Below are 20,002 nucleotides of genomic sequence, written 5' to 3'. Positions count from 1 at the left end.
ATATTCTCGCGTAAAGCAAGTTCAGTGCATCCTTCTTACTGAGGCTAAGCAACTTGGAGATTTAAAGGCAAGGAACAGGCGCAGTTTTTTGTAAAGGTGAATACAACGTCACCATACCTTGACAAAAAAAGAGCGATTGATATTTGAACAAATTAAAGGAAGATGCAGAAAAAGATGCTGGCTTTCATTATTTTATTAACATATCAGCATTTATTAAATCATTCTGACGGTCTTGTTGGTCTGACATGAAGAACAATATATTTGCGCTACATGGAAGGGACGAGGACGACAGAAGAGGACACACCACGCAGCGCAGACGGCAAGTTTAGGTCCGAGGCATCGGACTTTTGCAACGATCTCGGGTAAGTGGACATCGCCTAACATGTGCACAGAATTCTTCGTAGATGGACGTTTTGCACGGAGTGAGGCTTCGTGGTGCGGAAGGATCAGTTGCCAGTAGAACTCTGTCATGCAGTCAGCAATCTTCGAGTATCGGATTGGCAGCATAAAGTGCGCATCTTTCGTGACTGATTGCGCCTTTGACTCCACTGTGCAGCTGAGCACGAGACTGCCTGTAACCTCTAGTTACCATACTCGAAGATTGCTGACCGTGTTGCGGAGTTCTACCAGCAACTGATTCTTCCGCACCACCGAGCCTCACTCCCTGCAAAACGTCCATCTACGAAGCATTCTGTGCAAGGGTTAGGCAATGTCAACTTACCCGAGAACGTCGCAAACGTCATAAGCCATGGACCTAAGTTTGCCGTCTGCGCTGTGTGGTGTGTCCTCTTCTGTCGTCCCATCGTTGTAGCATAAATGTTATGTCCAGCATTTCTTGTCATGAAACAAAATGAAGAGGTCCGAAAGTTATGATCTTCAGGTGTAAATGTTTGCGACCATTTTGAATTTCTTTGAAGTATGGTATGATTGCTTATTCTGTGGTTCATGCAGGAAATACAGAAAGAGATTTTATATCTGCGAAGCAAGCTTGCAGCTATTTGCTGTTTGTTTTTCAGAATGTGGCTGTAATCCTTGTGAATGTTTAGTCAATAACTAACGATTTTGTGCTTTGAATGCTTCGCAACTGTATGCAGGTTGTGACCATCGGCTGTGCAAGAATGATGCCTGTCGCACAATTTTCCGGGAATCAACTGATTCATTGTTATGCCGGCTTGCGGCAAGTACTTTTTGGACGACGGAGCAGATGCGAGACAGGAGCGTGACTGGGACGCTCTGCAACCAGAGCATGTCGCAAGGGAAAACTAAGTCCAAGCAATTCCTTACACCAGAGAAGTTCGCATCCCCTAAAGGTATTGCATGTTATATCTGATATCAGAACTCCTAGTTAACTCCTAATTTAGCAGAAGCAAGCATCCCCTAGTATAAGACATCTGGCATAGTAAATGGTCTCACATTGTGCCTGAATGCCATTCATGAATAAAGGTTTGCTGCGGGCCCAGTATGTGTTAGCTTACAAGACAAAAAGCTGCTGGGTAGTAGTTTACTCCCCAGAGTGTTGCTTTTTACTGGCAACCTGTTTGGCAATATTTTTTACCCTTTTACCACATTGTCTTTCGTTGAGAAGGTCGTTGAACCCTTATTATTCTTTATATTGACAGCTGTTTTTCAGATCTATGTGGCCAGGACTGCGTCTGCGGAGCCCACTGAAGCCAGGCTAAAGGTTGTGCGAAAGCACCTTTCGCAATATCTCGGTGACAGGAAGCACAAATAAATGAGTGAGCAGCACAAAATGAACTACTCTATATTTATTTTACTAAAAGGCCTACAGGCTTGCCAAACTTGTAAACCAGTTCCTCTTCACAGCATGTGTCCTAAGCCAATCTCGTCATTGGACCTATAGCTTCATTAACTGACTGCATTAAGACCAGCAGACTGCATTGAGACCAATCGACTGCCAACAGACAGACAGACTGCCATCAGACCGACAGACAGCCATCATACCGACAGACTGCCATCAAGGCAACAAGCTGCCATCAGACCAACAGACCGGTATGCCGAATTTCCGGATTGGCTGTCGGTCCAACAGCCTGAATCTCTGTTGGGATTTCTCTTGGGGTAGTCAGGAGAGCTGTTGCGTTTGCGAAGAGGAAGTTTCTGTCGTCCCTTTTTTTTACATTTTTTATCCATGCAGTTTTTGGCGTCATCCCTACTGAGCAACGCTGCCACAAAACTCATCCTTCCTTTTTTTCGTTGCTTTTTGCTGGTCATTCGTGTTAAAAGGCGAGAGAAGTGGTAGCACCATCCACGTATTTTTTGCGCCGTCTTCTTTCCCCCGTGGGGCGAATTCACTTGCTGTGGCCGTTTTCCTTTGCTTTTCTTTTCCTCTGGTCGCGTGAATGCCCCACCACACACCCCTAAGACTGCGATGTTCACTAGCCAGCATCGCGAGCAGTGGTGGTGACACCAACAATCGTTAGTCTTAACTGAAGAGTACACGCCAGGCCGTTCGTATTAGGTTGACTTTTTTGCTAGTGGCTCTATAAAAACAAAGCAAACGTTGCCACGCTGTACGACAAAAGTGACAATTCCTTTTATCAGAGTTCTTCTTTACGCGACTTCTCTATACGGCCATATTATGAATTGCTTCAACGAGAAACCAAACTAAATATAGTCATGCATGTTAATACATTTACATAGCGTTACATTGCGCAACGCAGGTAAAACAAACCAGTTATCGGCACGATGTTTACACAAATAGCTTTCGGTTACATCCAGAATCAACCAAGTGCGTTTGTTTTTAGGAAACAGAAAATTTATGTACCAGTGAAATTTATTTTTTCTCATACTACTCACCAGGGATGAAAACTTCTCAATAATTTGAGATCTTAGAATCATCATGACCATCTTTTCAGTTTTTGTTAGAAAAGGCCTCTTCTAGTTTCAAAAGATTTCTGCACTTTTCATCAGCTCGTACATCCTCTCCCAGAGAAGTTGCTAATTTAATGTAACCATACAGGTAATATTATTCTGTACGTGTTACCCTGTCAATCTTAACAATGAGTTTACGCTGCAATTCTTTTGTTTACATATCCAACAAAACTTTCGCTCCGGTTTTGAGCAAGGAGGTTTTCTGACATGGTCTAGTTCTCAGTATCCTATTGGGTTAATCGTACTTTGACTGGTTTCGCCATCGTATAGCTGAATAATGCAATCTTCATTTATTTATTTATTTATTCACATACCCTCAGGGCCCAAGGGCATTACAGAGGGGAGTGGGGGATAACGAAATTATTGGAAGAATATACAGCAAGTAAAAATATTATAACAGCTTTTTACACAAACAGTGCAGACACTGCGATAGTTATAAGGAAGCATGCGTTGCACAAGTTGGCGTAAACACTCATAACACAGCTTTACTCCAACAGAGTCGACATTGCACAGATTAGGCTGGCGACAATACAAATACAACGGATCTTCACCTGAGAAGGCTAAATAATCAAGTAAACACTGCCCAAGTCAGGGAAAGTAAAAAACATACGGTACACACATTTTCACTCAAAGAGTCTGGAAAGTGCACGCCTAAAAGCAGCGACGTCCAACATTTCGGCAACTGCATGTGGCAGTTGGTTCCATGTAACAGATGTGCTCGGAATAAATCAGTCGTGAAAACACTTTGTATGACAAGATGGAATGCCTACTTTGTATCAATGATCAACGCGCGCTGACATGTACGATGGATTCGTTAGTAATCTCTCTCTAAGAATTGGATTCCCATGATATATTTTGTGGAATAGGCACAAACGCAATATTTGCCTGCGGTGCTCGAGTAACGGTAGAGACAAAGTCGTTTTCATTGTGGTGATGCTGGACGTGCGATGATAATTTGAAAGTATGAAGCGACATGAACGATTTTGACCCGCCTCCAATTCGTCGGTGAGAGAAGCAATGCCAGGATGCCAAACAGCAGCCGCATATTCCAATTTCGAACGAACCAATGTTTTATAGAGAATTAGTTTCAAAGAGCTAGGTCAAGAATTAAAGTTCCTACGAATATATCCTAACATACGGTTGGCATTACTTACAACATATTCTATGTGTGGTTTTCATGATAAGTTACAAGACACTATAACACCTAAATATTTGTACGACGGCACCATTTCAAGACAAACATTGTTTAGTGAGTATAAAGGAGGTGTAGTGTTAACTCTAGACATGCGCATGCTTTTACACTTTTTAATATTAAGTTTCATTTTCCATACTTCACACCAATCTGAAATACTGTCAATATCTGATTGCAGAATTTGGACGTCGTTGTTGTTAGTGATTTTTCTGTAAATAACACAATCATCTGCAAAAAGACTGACAGATGAGCTGATGTAATTGGAAGGTCATTTCTATAAATTAAAAATAAAAGAGGCCCCGGGACAGATCCCTGCGGTACACCTAAATGAACCGAAGAAGGGTGCGAGTCTGTATTGTTCACACTTACGAACTGATATCGGTTAGTCAAAAACGAACGCAACCACGCAAGTATATTATGATCTAAGTTCAGTTTAGAAAGTTTTATAAATAATAAACCATGCGGAACCGAATCAAACGCTTTAGAAAAATCTAGGAATATGCAGTCTGTAAAGCATTCACGATCAAGCGCCGAGTGTACATCATGAGTGAAACAGACTAGCTGGGTCTCACAAGAATATTTCTTGCTAAAACCATGATGCGCTGGGCTGATAAATGAATTGGACTCCAAAAAATTTACAATGTGGCTATAAATGACATGTTCCATTATTTTACACGGAATACTAGTTAATGACACAGCCCTGTAGTTACTAGGAGAACATCGATCACCAGATTTGTAAAGCGGTGTAATTTTCCCAATTTTCCAATCATCAGGGATGCAACTAGTCTGAAGCGACTTAGTGAAAAGTTCCGTAAAAACGATAGAACTGTAATGTTTGGTGTTGATAAGGAACTTTGAGTTTATATTGTCAACACCACATGACGAAGAATTTTTAAGTTTTTCTATTATACGGGTAATACCTAATGTGTCGAAAGCTATGGGTTCCATTGGACAAAAATTAAAGCACATACTGTCTGGAAAAGTAGCTGTACAGTCGGTAGAGTGGTCCGTAGTTAATGCACTGTTGAAACAATCAGCACACTCATTAGAAAGAATTGTGACACCGTCTGGGGTCTTAAGGTTTATAGTACAAATATCACGTTTGTTTACAATATTCCAAAAGTTGTTAATTAATAAGGACGGTAAAGTTTCCGTGAAAAAGAAATTCTTCGCATTTTTTAATTCAGTCCTGTAATTAGCAGCTGCTAATTTATATGCATCCCAAAGAAGGTCTGAGTTTTGGCCTTTGGTTGAACGAAACAAACGCTTTTTCTTGTTGGAGAGTCTTTTTAGATGCTTATTAAACCAAGGGCTCTGCTTGCTAGATGTGATAGTTATGACGGGTATAAACCTTTCGATAAGAGCGACTACCTTCTCCTTGTATAAAATCCAATTTGTGTTGACTGTACGATTCAGAATCCTTGCAAGTAATCGTCCAGGAATATAGAAAGTTCGCGATTTATATTATCGAAGTTGGCGCGCTTATAGTCCCTTATTTGTTTTGCATGCGTGCGGTGATGAAAGACAGGCATGTTTACCAGGAAATGGAGAACGGAATGATCGCTTAAAGCAGGCAGATAAGATATGGGTGAAAAAAAGTCATCAACAGTTCACATTCATCAACAGTTTATTTAGGTTTACTGCATGACAAGGCCGCTGTATTTGCCCTTTACCCACAACTGCATGTACTGCCCGAGTCCAATACTTTTCACCATTTTTTTGTTTTGTTTCTTCAGCGCATTAACAGCCTTCTCCTTCTAGTGCCGTTACTTGGTATCCATTTCTTTGCTATCGTGGTCGACTGCTTGTCAGTGCCTCTCGCAATATCTCCAGTCCAAGAACACTAGTTCTTAATTTTACCTATGGTATCTCCTAACCAAGTTTGCTCCATGATTAATTATGCTCGTTTCTTGTCGCGAACTTTTACTGCTATATATTATTCGCACTATGGCTTGTTGTCCTAGAATTCCTTCCAAGTTGTCTGGCAAGGGTCCTAGCTTTAGGGCGTATGTGTATAGCATGTTGCGCACATTGAATAAATGCTTTTGTTTTAGGTATAGTGGTAGCCTACTTTTCAATATGTGTGAGTGCTTCCAGAGTACACCCGAACCCATTACTATTATGCCGTGGATTTATTTCGGGCGGTTTGGGCCAGCTCTCCAGCTTTGTATATTCGTATACTTTTGCTATTGTTTAGTTTTATCAAAAGGCGTTTTCAGCATACATATTCATATTCACTTTAAATGTAGTCATAGGTTTATTTTGAAGCCGCACTCCGAAGCTCTCGGGTTGAAGATGTTCAGTCATGCAGTGCATTTTTTCTACTGATTCAAGGAGCAAGACTATGTTGTCTAAAAACCTGAAATTATTCAAGTATTCTACATTTATTCATATCCCGCAATTTTCCTGGTGAAATGTCTCGAATACAGCCTCCAGACATGCTGTGAACAAGTTTCCTGGGATGGTTGTTTCCTGTCGCACTCCTTTTGGTTTGGGAAGATTTTGCTTTGCTTGTGAACGATTATCTCGGCCATATATTATTCACGTATATCTTCTACTAGTCTTAAGTAGACCACTTCATTTTTTTGTTATTTCTTGCTTCCCAAACTCCCGGGGTGTCTATTGAATCGAACGCTTTATCATTGTCGGGAAATGTCGTTGAAGTAGTTTTATTTTTCAAAGCACACTTTTGTATTACGTGATTTGATAACATGGTCCTCATTCATTTTATATTGCTCGTTTCGAAACCCAGCCTTTTCGCTGAGTTTTAAAAGTCTACCCTGCCACGTATAAGGTTAACCGTGGAAACAAGCGACAGCAGGGGGATGGGTGTGTTACCCTTAAGAATTTTGTTATCTCCCTCCTTGGGAATCCTGACTCTTAAAAATTTTTTACGTGGTATGGGTACTTTTAAGGTCCTCCAAGAGCATGAGGATAGTTTAGCTAGATTTTCCAGCAAAATGCAATCACCCTCTTTAAAAGGTTCACGGTAACAGCCTACTCGCTTCCACCCTTTTGTCTTTTGTCATTGAGCTCCTCTTCTTCTTCGGTTTTCTTTACTAGTCCGTCATCGCAAGCTAAGTTGCCAGCTTCATTTCTATCTCTTGTTCCAACGTCCCGGATTTACGGCGTTGTGGAGAATCTTTGTGCTACGTTTATTATTTTTTCCATATTGCGCATACCGTTACACTGTTGCTCTATTTGAGCTTCATTCTGTGCCTGCCAAAAGCGAGATTCATCTGTATTTTCTTTAGGCTTTTGCCTGTCTCCAGCCTTTTTCTAATCACTACAACGTTGTACACACAATTGTTAGTTTTTGTGTGCCAGATAATTTTTACTGCTATGCTAGTCATATTGATTCAGCGAACACAACAATTTCGTGTTCATACGTTTCAAAATAGGTTTCTATGTTTTCTGTGTTAGTTTGCTGCACCAGCTGAAATTTGCCGTTTTTAGACTGTCTTTTAGAGTGTAAACCTGTCCTCTTTCTCATCGGTTAAGAGCGGAAAAATATTCCGAAGGGGTATTTTGAACTCTTACATGCTGGCTCTCACTGACACTGGTGAATTTTGTAGGTTTCTCTTTTAGATGCGATGCATCTCATGCTTGGAGCTGTGTCCCTCCCTCTCTCATTTTTATTGTCCACCGCAGCACTCTACTGCGCAAGCGCGTCTCTTCAGCCCCGTCAGCGTTTGGGCTGCGGTCAGCGGAGTGCGCTATAAAAAGAAATAGTTAACCGGCATCCGGTTTAGACCACACGACTCCATGACCGCAACGTTAAGGACGTGGCGCTCTTCCCACTGCGCTACAAACCGAGATGGGAGCTTGTGCATTGAAACTACGTCAAGAAGCTACTGATACAACGAATGCACGTGAATCTGAACGTCAACGGAAGCGACGAACTGAAAACTAATGGGAAGTTCAGTCGACCCCAAGGCCGCTTCGCATACTATTCATGGTTCCTCTCCGGCAAGATGGTGTAATGTTCCACCTATCCATTCTGTGGCAGCGTCTGTGAATCTGGCCTAGAACCTCCACGTGGAGCGCAATACCAAGAATTTCACATAAAAGGAAGCAATTTTTTCTTTTAGACGCGACTGCATCTCATTACCTCGCCTTGTCCCTCCACTCGGCGTTGTTGCCCGTCCACACCCCGACCCCTTACTATAAAAAAATATTTGTTAGCGGCGCCCGGTTTCGATCCCACGACCCAGTGGGCGGAACGCGAGGTACATGGTGCTCTTCCCACTGCACCACAAAACCGAGACAGAATCGAATGCTACGAACGCGCCTTATATCCTTGACTCATTCAAACTACGTCAACATGCTACTGATACAACGCATGATGGAGCAATGATTCACGCATGCAATAAAAGAATAGAAGCTTCCACTTACAGCAACAATGAAGGAGTAAAGTTAGTTGCGACAGCGAAGCCCTAAGCATAACACTTAGAGAGATTGACCAAGATTGGCCAATGAAACATAATAATAATCATAAAACATAAAATTCATACGGGTTCCCTACACGTTCCACGTGATTTCAGAATCAATCCAACGGAAACACCAAGTGAACGCCACGATGCGTCGCATCTACACAGGGGTCCCCTCGCTTGGAGGTGGGCGCAATTTTTTGGACTTCATCCTGCAAATTTCCCATTCTTTTGTTTGCGAAAGAGCGCGCTCACGTGACGGCGCGTCACACTCACGTTGTTTTTTCCCGCAAATGCATCAAGTTCATTTCTTCGATAATTGCCAGCGCCTATTTGACAGTTTCCCACAGACCTTTCTTCTACTTTATTTTTGCCAAATTTTCCGGTGAAGTCCGCAATCACAATTGTGAATAGGGTTGTTCTCTTATTCTTGCTGACTCGACGGCTTTGTGGAAGCTAAATACAGCACGTCGTCTTACTGCCGGTTACAGCGTCGGCTCGTAATGTTGTTACATTAAACTGCTTCTTCAACCTAATCACAATGACTTCGACTCTTTTCTTATTACTGAACAATACTTAGATGTTCCATGCTATCTCTCGGTACAATAAAGATTCAAATAACTGTGTTTTCTATTCTTTAGGCGCTCGGTAGCTTAGGAGAGAGCAGCTACTCAAGGAAATGAAGCCTTCTCATTTGATTCAACCCTCGCTAAGCCATGTATGATACCGCTCATTGGCTGAAAGCTCGTTTATTAGTAATGCTAAGCTTCTCACAATAAACATTCAGCGCGTTTAAATTGAGCAAGTTCATGTTCCAGGGGTGGCCTGTGCGGATAATAGGATTCTAATCAACCCCTGCTAGAAATTTTACTGACCGCACTGTTGTCAGGTGCTTCACAGCTGCTGGTTCCCGGCACCCGACGGTTACGTTGGTCAATCATTCGAGGCGACCGCCCAGGTACTGCTATGTCCGGCCGGTCAGGTCCTCTTGTGGCGACTGAGTGGTGTTTGTGTCGCATAGAGCTTATCTAGTCTTGTTACACCTGCCCGGTTTAGTTCCTAATGCATTCGACATGGTTGTTTCCTTCAGACCACGCCGCACTCTAAATATGGAACAGTTTTACAGTCAGACAAATTCATTGTGATGCCCCGCGTTATTTTATATAGAATCTCTTCCTTTCAGGCCCGTTAGAAGCGAAGATGGCGCTTATCGCTGATTTTTTCTTGGTACTTTCGTGTTGTTTTACAAAACATTGCGTTTGTTTAGGGTGCATCGTCATTAGCATCGCACATTCTCACACATCAGGGGTAATTAAGCGATTTTTCCTAGGCTCAAGAGCAGTGCTTACGGCATGGCTCTAAAACAACCCGTTTTGTTGCTGCAGGCTTTGATTGCTGCCTAATTCGCCGCCCCAAATTGGCTTCGCCTATCGACCACATACTCATATCTACGCCTCTACTCTCACCTTGCCCGGATCGTCCCGGTCACGACTGTGCGCCGCCGGGGGACCGAACGGGTTCTGCGCACCCAGTCTACGCATCGATATCCCCATCGACAACATCCACGACCCCTGCTTCGAAATTAAATAGCCAACTCAGCGACTGGAACTTCTGTGGGCACGGGAGCAGTGTATATGGTATGGATCCAACCCAACCCGTTTTTCTGCTGCAGGCTTTGCTTGCTGCCTTCTTCGTCGCCCTGTTATCCCCTTCGCTTGTGGATACCGAAATGCTATGTACACATCTGACCACATTAAACTTCAAAGCAAATGACCACACTAAACATCAAGAAAAGGCTGTTCATATGGAAGTGGTGAACACCAGATTAAAACATTTTGAGGAAAAGATTTAGGACATGAATAACACATCTGAAGGAAGCATCAGTTTTTTTGTACTGGAAAATGCCGGCTTCGGTAAAGAAGCAGCGGAGAAATAGCTACCATCAAAACGCCCAACCCCTACGCCAGGCCAGCCATGACAGAAAGTACCAGGATCAACCTTGAAGCCTCTCAAACCTATGAATGATGGCCAGTAATTTCTACAAGAGATAAGCTAACTACAATGTAATTGCAGGGGCTTCCGGAGAAAGAGATGAAAAATAGATCGACTTATACCTAACTGCATAGTGGAACGACCGAATATAATCTGCCTGTAAGAAACGGGAAGCCCAGCCAAACTACCGAAATATAAAACAATCGAAGCAAAAAATGAACGCTCTTCTAGCGATAGCGATAAGACACCGGTGGTCGCCAATCAACCGAAATCTCCCAGTAATACAACACCACACAGGATACACAAACACGACACACGACACACGAGAGAAGCAATTAACCATGTCCTAACCGAAATAATTTCAACCAAAAAAAGAGGTGACAAAAGTATTGTTATACTCAACGTGTACATCAGCAGTATTAGGAACCAAAAGTGTGCAAAGCTATTCCGCAAATAGATACAGTAAAGCACTCTTATATCAAACAGCGCGATGATCGTAAAATAGTTTATTATAGCAAAAATGTGAAAGAGAAAGTGAAGCAACAAATATTACATGACAGCAATCCTGCCGACAGAGTCATGAGCTAACGCTGAGCTCTTACCAGCCTGCAGTTCACTATTGATACGACACTTTCTCGGTAACAAAACAATATTTATTGGGGTGGAAGACCTGCGTGAGTGTAGCCTGCTTCTTGGAACGCAACCCGTTGCTGATGACTGCGTGCTTCACGGTATCTCAACAGTCCACAAGCAGGAGACCGCTGCCCTCAATGGCACTGCTGCATTGCCGTAGCAGGGCCACGGAATTGACGGCTTCGCTTGAACTCGGACGCGGTACCGAATCCTCGGCGTCTTCAAGAGAAACGAGACAAGCATAGAGAGAGAGTAATCATAGATACAAAGGAATAACGCTAAATTCAGCGGACCGAGCAAGTGCGGGAAGCGAGTGACGCGGACTTGAAGATCGGTGACACCCCGCAGCCCGCAGCACCCGTTGTGGAACTTTTGGCGCCAACGGAATGCATGCATTGAGCTGGTTCACTGTGCTAAGGCGGGTTTGTACGCAGTCGAGCTCCTGCGGGAGTCGCAAGTGAACCCCGCGCCACCGCTCCACGCCGATGTATTGGGAGAAACCCTCCGCGTCATTCAGGAAAGCGAAAAATCCGGAGCGGGAAAGTTCGATATGTTCATTGTGAGCAAAATCGCGTTCGATATAAAGAGTTTGAAATGCATGTAATTTTTGCAAGCTTTATACAAAGGTTCGATATAGACAGTAAATTGATATATTCGTGTTCGATATCAGAGGGATTAACTGTATATATAGGTACAAAAAATTTCCTGATCATAACAGGGGACTTCATTGCACAACACGCGGCCTGGGGCTACAAATTCGAGACGACCAAGGCGGGAACCTACAGCAACACACCAACCCAACGTACCCCACCAGACTAGGCAACAGGGTTGGATTAGACACAACGCCTGACTAGACCTTGACAAAAACATTGGTCGATGATGCAGAGTGGATAAACCTGCAGGAAAACCTCGGCACTGACAACTTCATACTTTCCAGGCGTCTCACAGTGGGCCGAGCCCATCCCAAAACAGGAAACCTAATCACGATTACAAACTGGGATAAAGTCAGAACTGTCAGTACAGCCGTAAAGGAGTTATCGCAAGAAACAGGACGCATCGAATACATTCAGTAAATTGGCGATCAAAAGCACATACCTGCAAGAACAGCAACGGAGAAGATACTCGTAGAAGCCATGCTCAAGCAAGCCGACACCAAACTCTTGCATATGTCGGAGGCAAAACAAAGCCTTCATAGATGGTTGTTCAAACAGAAACTAAGCCGCAAAATACGAACGCGAATCACGTATTTAGGCAGGGAAGTACAATTGTATCAAAGGAACTGAACCTCCAGAATTGGTACAGCCCGTGCAATAGAATGGAGTCGTAATAGGACTTGGGAAAACCTAGAATATACTTCACAACTTTTTATATTCCCAGGAATGCAAGAGCACCCAGAGACACACCCTTAACAAGATCATACATGATTATCCAGGATCGAACAAGTATCACATACAAGAAATAAAATACAGATACATTGGATCAATCCCGCCGGAGCACCTCAAACAGTACAGGGGAACTCCAAACCCCGAACTCGACCACCCCATTACAACAGCGGAAGTCTGGGAAGCCACCCAGGCCTTTCGGACAAAGTCTGCGCCAGGCAAGGATGGGATTACAAACGAAATAATAACAAATCAAATCACGATGATGATTCCGTAGAAGAACTAACACAGTATATCAATCAAAGAGGGGTAATGGGAACTATCCTGAAGAAAGGATAAACGGCCAACATCACTATGATTCCCAAGCCAGGAAACAAGTTTAGGCTAGAGAACCTAAGCCAAATTTCCTGACTTTGGCGCACGGGAAAGTATATGGAGCACGTCGTACACAGAAAACCTAATAAATTCTCAGAAAAGAAGGTTTAATGCCCCCCAATGATGGGCTTGAGAACAAAGTTCTAAACTCAAGGCATCCTATTATCCTCAAACATCATAACGGAGGCGGAAACAGCACATCACCGACTGACACGACAGGCATCCAAGGTTTCCACCTAACAAAGGCCTTTGAAGACGTGCGTCAAAGCGCCATCCTGCAAAACATAGGGATGCTACGAATTGGGTATACGACGTAAAAGTACGTGAATGGTATGCTGTAGGGCAGATTGGCAAAAATAAAAATCGGCAGCATTGAACAAAACGAACTCGAACTGGGAGCGAGGAGCACACCACAGATGTATGTACTCTCCTCCTTAGTGTTCAATATATCCACGATGAGACTGCCTTCGGAATTGAGAAAATACAAGGCCTACAGCGTAGCTAATACGCAAAGGACCTCACGCTGTGGTTAACCTGTGGAAGTGATTACGCAATGCAAGACACCTTACTGGAAGCAATAAATATTGTAGAAACGTGCTTTGAACCAAGGGGTCTCATATGTTCACTAGAAAAACCAGACGTACTACAATATCAGGTGAACAGCGGGAAAAGCAAAGGCTCCTTTCAAATCTTCGAGAATCGAGCTACAAGCTAATGGCTGGCTAACAGAAATAGTGCCGATCATCACAGTCCTGGGACTGCGAATTCAAGCAAATGGTCACAACACAGGCGCCATCAGGAAATTAGAAAAAAGGCTACTCCTAATGACCAGATTGATTTCCGGAGTCACCAATAAACGCCAAGAAACCAAAAAAGACAATCTAATCAGAATGATTCTGGCCTTCGTCCACAGTAGGATTGTCTACGTAGCGCCATTCCTCCCACTCGAGACAGACTACAGAAAAAAAGATCAGCAAAAAGACTCAAAAAGTATACAAGCAATCCTTAGACATACTCATAACACCGCCGACATACAAATGCGTTGCGTTAAGGCTACGAAATTCGCTCGACGAGCTAATCGAACCCAACAAATCTCCTAATCGGAGTGGCACACAAAATATCCGACTGGAAAAAATCTGGTGGGATACCTAAGCATTGGTTATATTAGGGATGTTAAATTACAGTTCACGCTCCCCCGAAGAAAGAGCACATTTGCAATTCTCTCGTTTACACAGAAACATGCACGTAGCCCATAACCTAGAGTCAAAGCTAGAAAAAGCGAAAGCTATACACAAGCGCTTTTGGAAATCCAAGGACGCGATATAGATCAACGGTGCTGAATATTCAGACCGCAATACTATGAAAAAAAATGGCGGTTAGCAAGCACGCCCGCCTCACAACCTTGGGCTCAGCCCGAAGAAGCACACCTCAGACTGGTGACGAAGCTTTCATTAACAAGGCGCTAGCATTACACCAAGCAAGATATATAATCTATCAATCCAAGATGGCAGTCGTAATCTTCTGTACAGGACGCGTATTGTCTGAAGCTCTGAAAATTATGAATGGATATAACGCAGAAGGCTTAGAAGAGTAGAAATAGTATGAATACCAGCTCACGAAGCCCTACCCGGCCAGGATGACTCTCACAACCTATCTCGATAACTACCCGGCTAAGCTAGCGCAAGACGCACACAGGAGCAGCCCTCGCCCAAAACGGCAGTGATGCATGATCACTTACAGAAATTGTACATCATTACCGATTGCGGAGGCTAAAATACGCGATGCCGCAGAAAACATTACATAAGAAAAATCAACACAGAAAGTTGGGCGAGTTGGTAGGTATTCATGATTTGAAGTAACAGCGCAATAAACGACCAGCGAACGAGAATTCACAGAGCTAATCTTGTAAATTGGTTCTCAGATTGACCGTCGTGCGTATTTGTGCTATATTCTTCGTCGTTAATTCCTCTGTCACTTCGCATCAGGAAAAACAAACAGTGGCGGGGAGAGCACCATTGACGGGGATGTACCCCAACCTCGTGCTGCACAGTCGCCATTATTACGAACTGCACAGTGGCAGATGCAAAGACTGCACAGGCAGAGCTGGCCTCAAACACACGTTCTGTGCCTGCCATGCAGCCATTACCACAGATAAAACAAGAAGAACGGTAACAACCACGGAAAATTTGGAGCCGATACTGCTCAGCTCTACCGCCGAGTCTCAGTCTTGGGCCGTACGGATGACCGATTCCGCCGCCAAGAGGCTTGCGCTCATGGCCCATGGATGAAGAGGGAGGGAAGGAACTTCCAGCCTACCTTACCTCTCACCCCATCCTGGGCAAACAATAAAGTTACCTCTCTCTTGCAATCTGCAGAACGACTAGGCACCGGTGCGATGAAAAGAAGCTAGTAGAACGGAACGATGGTGGTTAAAAGTCCTGCAAGCGTGGTGATGTACTTGAGTTACGGGCGTGGTGGGTTGGTCCTGTTCGTAAAAAGAGCATGGAGCCACCACGCACCTGAAACGCTGGAGGGCAACCCGTAGCGGGGTCATGCGAACATGCGCAACACAAGGGCCGAGAGGCGGCGAGGGAAAAAAGACGTGTTGAATGAAGACGACGAGGGAACGCTAAACGCAATTGCACGCGGTGCCAAGGGCATTCCCCCCTCAACGGCTCCGAGTGCACGAGACCAAGCTCAAGCTAGCGCCCGCGGCCAGCGAACCGGAAGTAGCCCGCGGCAGCGGCTGGTTGCAAATACGCGCTCGTGAAAGAATTCCGAAGGATGGTCGGCGGGTGCAGCGTGACCGGTATGTACGGTCGGGTAACAGGAACAGTCCTGTGCTCGAAAAGGTCCTCGACAGGTGAAACCTCCTCGACATCTCATCTGCAATGAAGTCATCTCGCTGCGCATCGGTGAAAGACGGCCGGCGCTTCCAGAGAGCTGCTTTGCCCATGGCTGGGACGCAGCTCGGAGCTCGCAGCCCTATCCAGATCTACGAGACGTGACCTCCTAGCTACCAGACGTGTGTGAGCAACAGAGTGGGTGTTCCAGGAGCAAAGAATGTGGCACTAGGGAGCAGGCAGGTTAGAAGTCTTGAAAGAAATAGTTGAGTTGAAAGAGGCGCAAGCAGGAATACAAAAATAAACATCATTACTTAAGTTGCAGCTTGGTCAAATTTAGGAGAAGCGAAAAGCAACAAGTCAATCTAAGAATGGCGGAAAACGGTTCGACCAAGTACCAGCTGTCTCACTACCGCGCTCTACTTTACACCAACTACCGTCCGTCTTGAAGAGGCACGAGATGCCAATGAACTAGTAAAAATTGATGTAACTGTGAACACCAGGCGGCCCCTCATTCACCTGATAAAAGAACTTTACGTGATAAGGAAACATCTAGCGTGTGTTCCTTCTCCTCTTTAGCTTTGTGCCTGTCCTAATGTTCGCTAGTACGATGAATTCCTGACAATAATATACTATTGTATACATGAGTGAAATGCATATACGATTTGACAGCTGGTAAGATTAGGAGCAAACCCACTCACCAACATTCCAGAAGCGTGAATTAGAGAAGCAGAATTGGCATCGTAGTCACGCTAGAAAATCGGTTGACCCTGTGCCAACCTCTCATTTCTATTGTTTCCAGTTCGTCTGCCCAGTTAGCCCCTGCCCTGCTTAAGTATAGGCATTGTGCTGATATTTTCTGTCATTGATAAACTACCGTTCTGTGTTCTATTTAATACGGAACGATGTTTCCGTGGAAGGTAGCTTCATAAAGTGTGGGAGTGTTCTCCTACTGGTAGACTGCGAACCGTTTTTTTGTGAAGTGATGTTGAACTGTGCGTGCGGTGTGAACGTTTTTCGGGCAAAATTGCTTAGTGTGGGGATGCGTTATGCGAAGAAACGCGAGCAAAGCCAATGTAGTCGCGGGGAAAAAGACACGTTGATAGAAGACGAAGACGGAAAGGCGTACACAAGGTACGCGACGCCAAGGTCATTTCCTCGGCTACGGCGATGAGCGCTCGACGGCAAAGCACGAGGCAGGGCTTCTCGCCAGCCAATGGGAAGCAGGCTAGACGCTGGCTACATGTCGCCGAGCTGTCGAACAACCAGCTTCAAACTTGCACCTACATGCCTCAAGCCGCCTTCACAAGTAGCCTCCCTCTTCTCTTCTGCGGGTGATGGTCTGGTGCAACCCTGACACGTCCCTTCATCGAAAGATTAGGGAGACCCGCCGAGAGTTTTGATTTGATGATTTTGAACAGCTCGCTGCTGAGACAACCCCGGTGTGATACAAAATTTTTACTTTTGCAGACTATTAACTGCAGTCAATCAACTCTTTATTTGGGTGCGTGCTCTCGGCTTTGAGCGAACCCTGTCACAGCCATGTACATGTTTAAAATAAACGCTTCGTTAACTCAACATCACCACGCGGGATTCATCACTCAGCTCGGCGTGGTACTGGAAGAATGAGCAAAGCACCCTCGCAACTGAACCTTCGGCAAAATATATACCTTCTGTTAATTGCACTTTATTGGGGCACCCTGTCCCGCCACAGGTGCACCCATTTGTGAGATAAAGGAGTGAAACAAACGACAAAAGTGTGACAAAGTACATAGATAATAAAAGTGCTTCACTGATTTCCAGACGAAAAAAACGTCCTGTGGCGTCTTTACGCGGTATTCAACTTTTTACTATTATCTTGAACATATAAAGGTCAGGGAGAACCTGTCCTGTGAAAAAGAAGCTAATCCTACTTTGTACACCTCACCGGGAAACGTTTTTTCAGCTGATGGGGGCCCGCCAGAGCACGCTTTCGCTGAAACTGAATGCAAAATTGTACTTCTGCCTTACATAGATGGCTATATATGTTAAGAATGGGGCAAGGACAACAAACGCAGAGCGACTTTATTCTTAAGCAATATAATCTTTAGCAAGCCGAAGAATATATTCAACGGGAAGTAAGACAAGCACAGGGCAGTAGATGGTGGAACGTTATAGGCAGGATGGGCTTGGGTCACTGCCACGCGTCTCACGCGGCAGAGAAATGAGGCTCGGTTTGAAGCATTTGATTTACACACAATATATTTAGAACACCGAAACCTCAAACGAACGCAATCATAACAAATTCACAGGCATATCACCGTACACCAAAAAGAAACACGCACAAACTCACACTATCAAAAATCCACTCAAATAGTAACTATGGCACATTAAATGTCTAGGCGAAATTCAAACAAGTCCCAACCTGTACCACGTCGAAGCCGCTGCTATTTCGATGACGTGTCTTGATGGGTAGGCGTCCCCGTTGGCGAAAGTCGCAGCATGTCGCGACGGCCCGTGCTGGTCGCAATGGTCCGGATGACCATGGGGCGATGCCACGGCTTCGCTCAGCAACGCGGCTCAGCAGGCGGCCAGCAGTGCGAAGCTGCTGGTAATCGGTGCTCCCGAGCTGCCCGCTGCCAGACGGTGCGATGCCGCTGGTGCGTTGTGGGCCACGGCTCGACGGGTCACCGGCGGTTCGATGCACTGGTCAGCAGGAGGCCAACAGAGCGAAGCTGCTGGTAATCGGTGGTTCCGGGCAGCCCGCTGCCAAACGGTGCGATGCCGCTGGTGCGTTGTGGGGCATGACCCGAACTTGCCAAAGTTCATCCAAGACCTCATTCCACTCTCTCCGCTCCAACTTCGTCGTCCTCCTCTTCGCCTAGCAATCTATCGTGTTAGGGTACTATTTGCTAGTCAGACAACCTACTCGTCCTCCTAATCACTCCGTGTATATTCTTCATCGGCCCCTTGCCCATCCTCCTCGCATCTCCTCGCATCTCTTTCTCTTTGTCTTTTCTTCCATAATTTTCGTCTGGGACAATCCAACTTCGGGTATGAGTTCTTTGTACCACATGACAGTCCCACGGAAGCAAAGCCAATAGTTAGAAGGTACACAAAATAGCCTCACAGATCGGAAGGTACGAGAGCAATGCCCAATAGGCAACTCAGCTCACGTTCAGTCACCACGCGTTTCTACCCGCTTCAACAGCTAGAACAGCAGCGCCCGAAAGCCAGTCCGGAAAGTCAGCAGTCGGCACACCAGCGCCGTGATGACGCCGCCCCGACGCGCTCTCGAGCCTTTGCGGAGGTTAGCGACGGTCTTCTTCAAGGTGGCCTGGCGACCATGCGTCCCACGGGGTTGTTTCCACGGAACCGCGTCCCGTTTTGTTGCTTTGCTTCTCGCCATCGTCGATCGAGCTTCCGCGATCACTCCCACTCGGCACCTCTTCCTGGTTATCGTCGCTGTCGTTCTGGCTGGCTAAGTGGCGCGGCCAATGACTCCTGCGTCACTCATCACAATATACATACACAGCCTTTGTATATATACAGTCAAACCCGTTTATAGCGAACTTCAAAATGCACTTTGATTAGTTCGACATATCCAATAGTTCAATATAGCCGAACCCGCGTATAACGAGCTCATCGTTACGAATTCGCAATCAGCGGGAGCCCTGCCCCCCTACCCACCTCCACCATCCCCGCATGCAGAAACGAGCACAGTAAAGTAGCCATTACCACACCCAAAATAATTCATCTATTGCAAGTAATAAAGCTACTTTCTGCCCCAATTGCCTACTTTGCAAAAAAAAAGCGGTGATTTTTGTTGTCACTTTCGTTTTATCTATATATATACATATATATATATATATATAAATATATATATATATATATATAGCACAGAAATAAGGGTTGGCAGTCGAGAAAACCTCGGAAAGCAAAGGGGGGGATGTGGTAGATCATTGAAACAGATTAAGAATTTGGAAAGAAAGAAAGAAAGTGAAGAAAAATCGCACCAGACCGGTATTCTGGAGGTCGTGGGTGCGGATCCCACCTGGCGGGCATTTTTTCTTCACTTTCTTTCTTTCTTTCCAAATTCTTAATCTGTTTCAATGATCTACCACATCCTCCCCTTTGCTTTCCGAGGTTTTCTCGACTGCCAACCCTTATTTCTGTGCTATTTTCAACGAGTCCCTCATTTCCTATTCTGATTCGCTATATATATATATATATATATATATATATATATATATATATATATATATATATATATATATATACACATAT

The sequence above is a fragment of the Haemaphysalis longicornis genome, unplaced genomic scaffold, assembly GCF_048455015.1.
Source record: "Haemaphysalis longicornis isolate Haplotype H1 unplaced genomic scaffold, Haemaphysalis longicornis Haplotype H1 scaffold_11, whole genome shotgun sequence".
NCBI classification, from domain to species: domain Eukaryota; kingdom Metazoa; phylum Arthropoda; class Arachnida; order Ixodida; family Ixodidae; genus Haemaphysalis; species Haemaphysalis longicornis.
Note: the sequence above shows the minus strand (reverse complement) of the source record.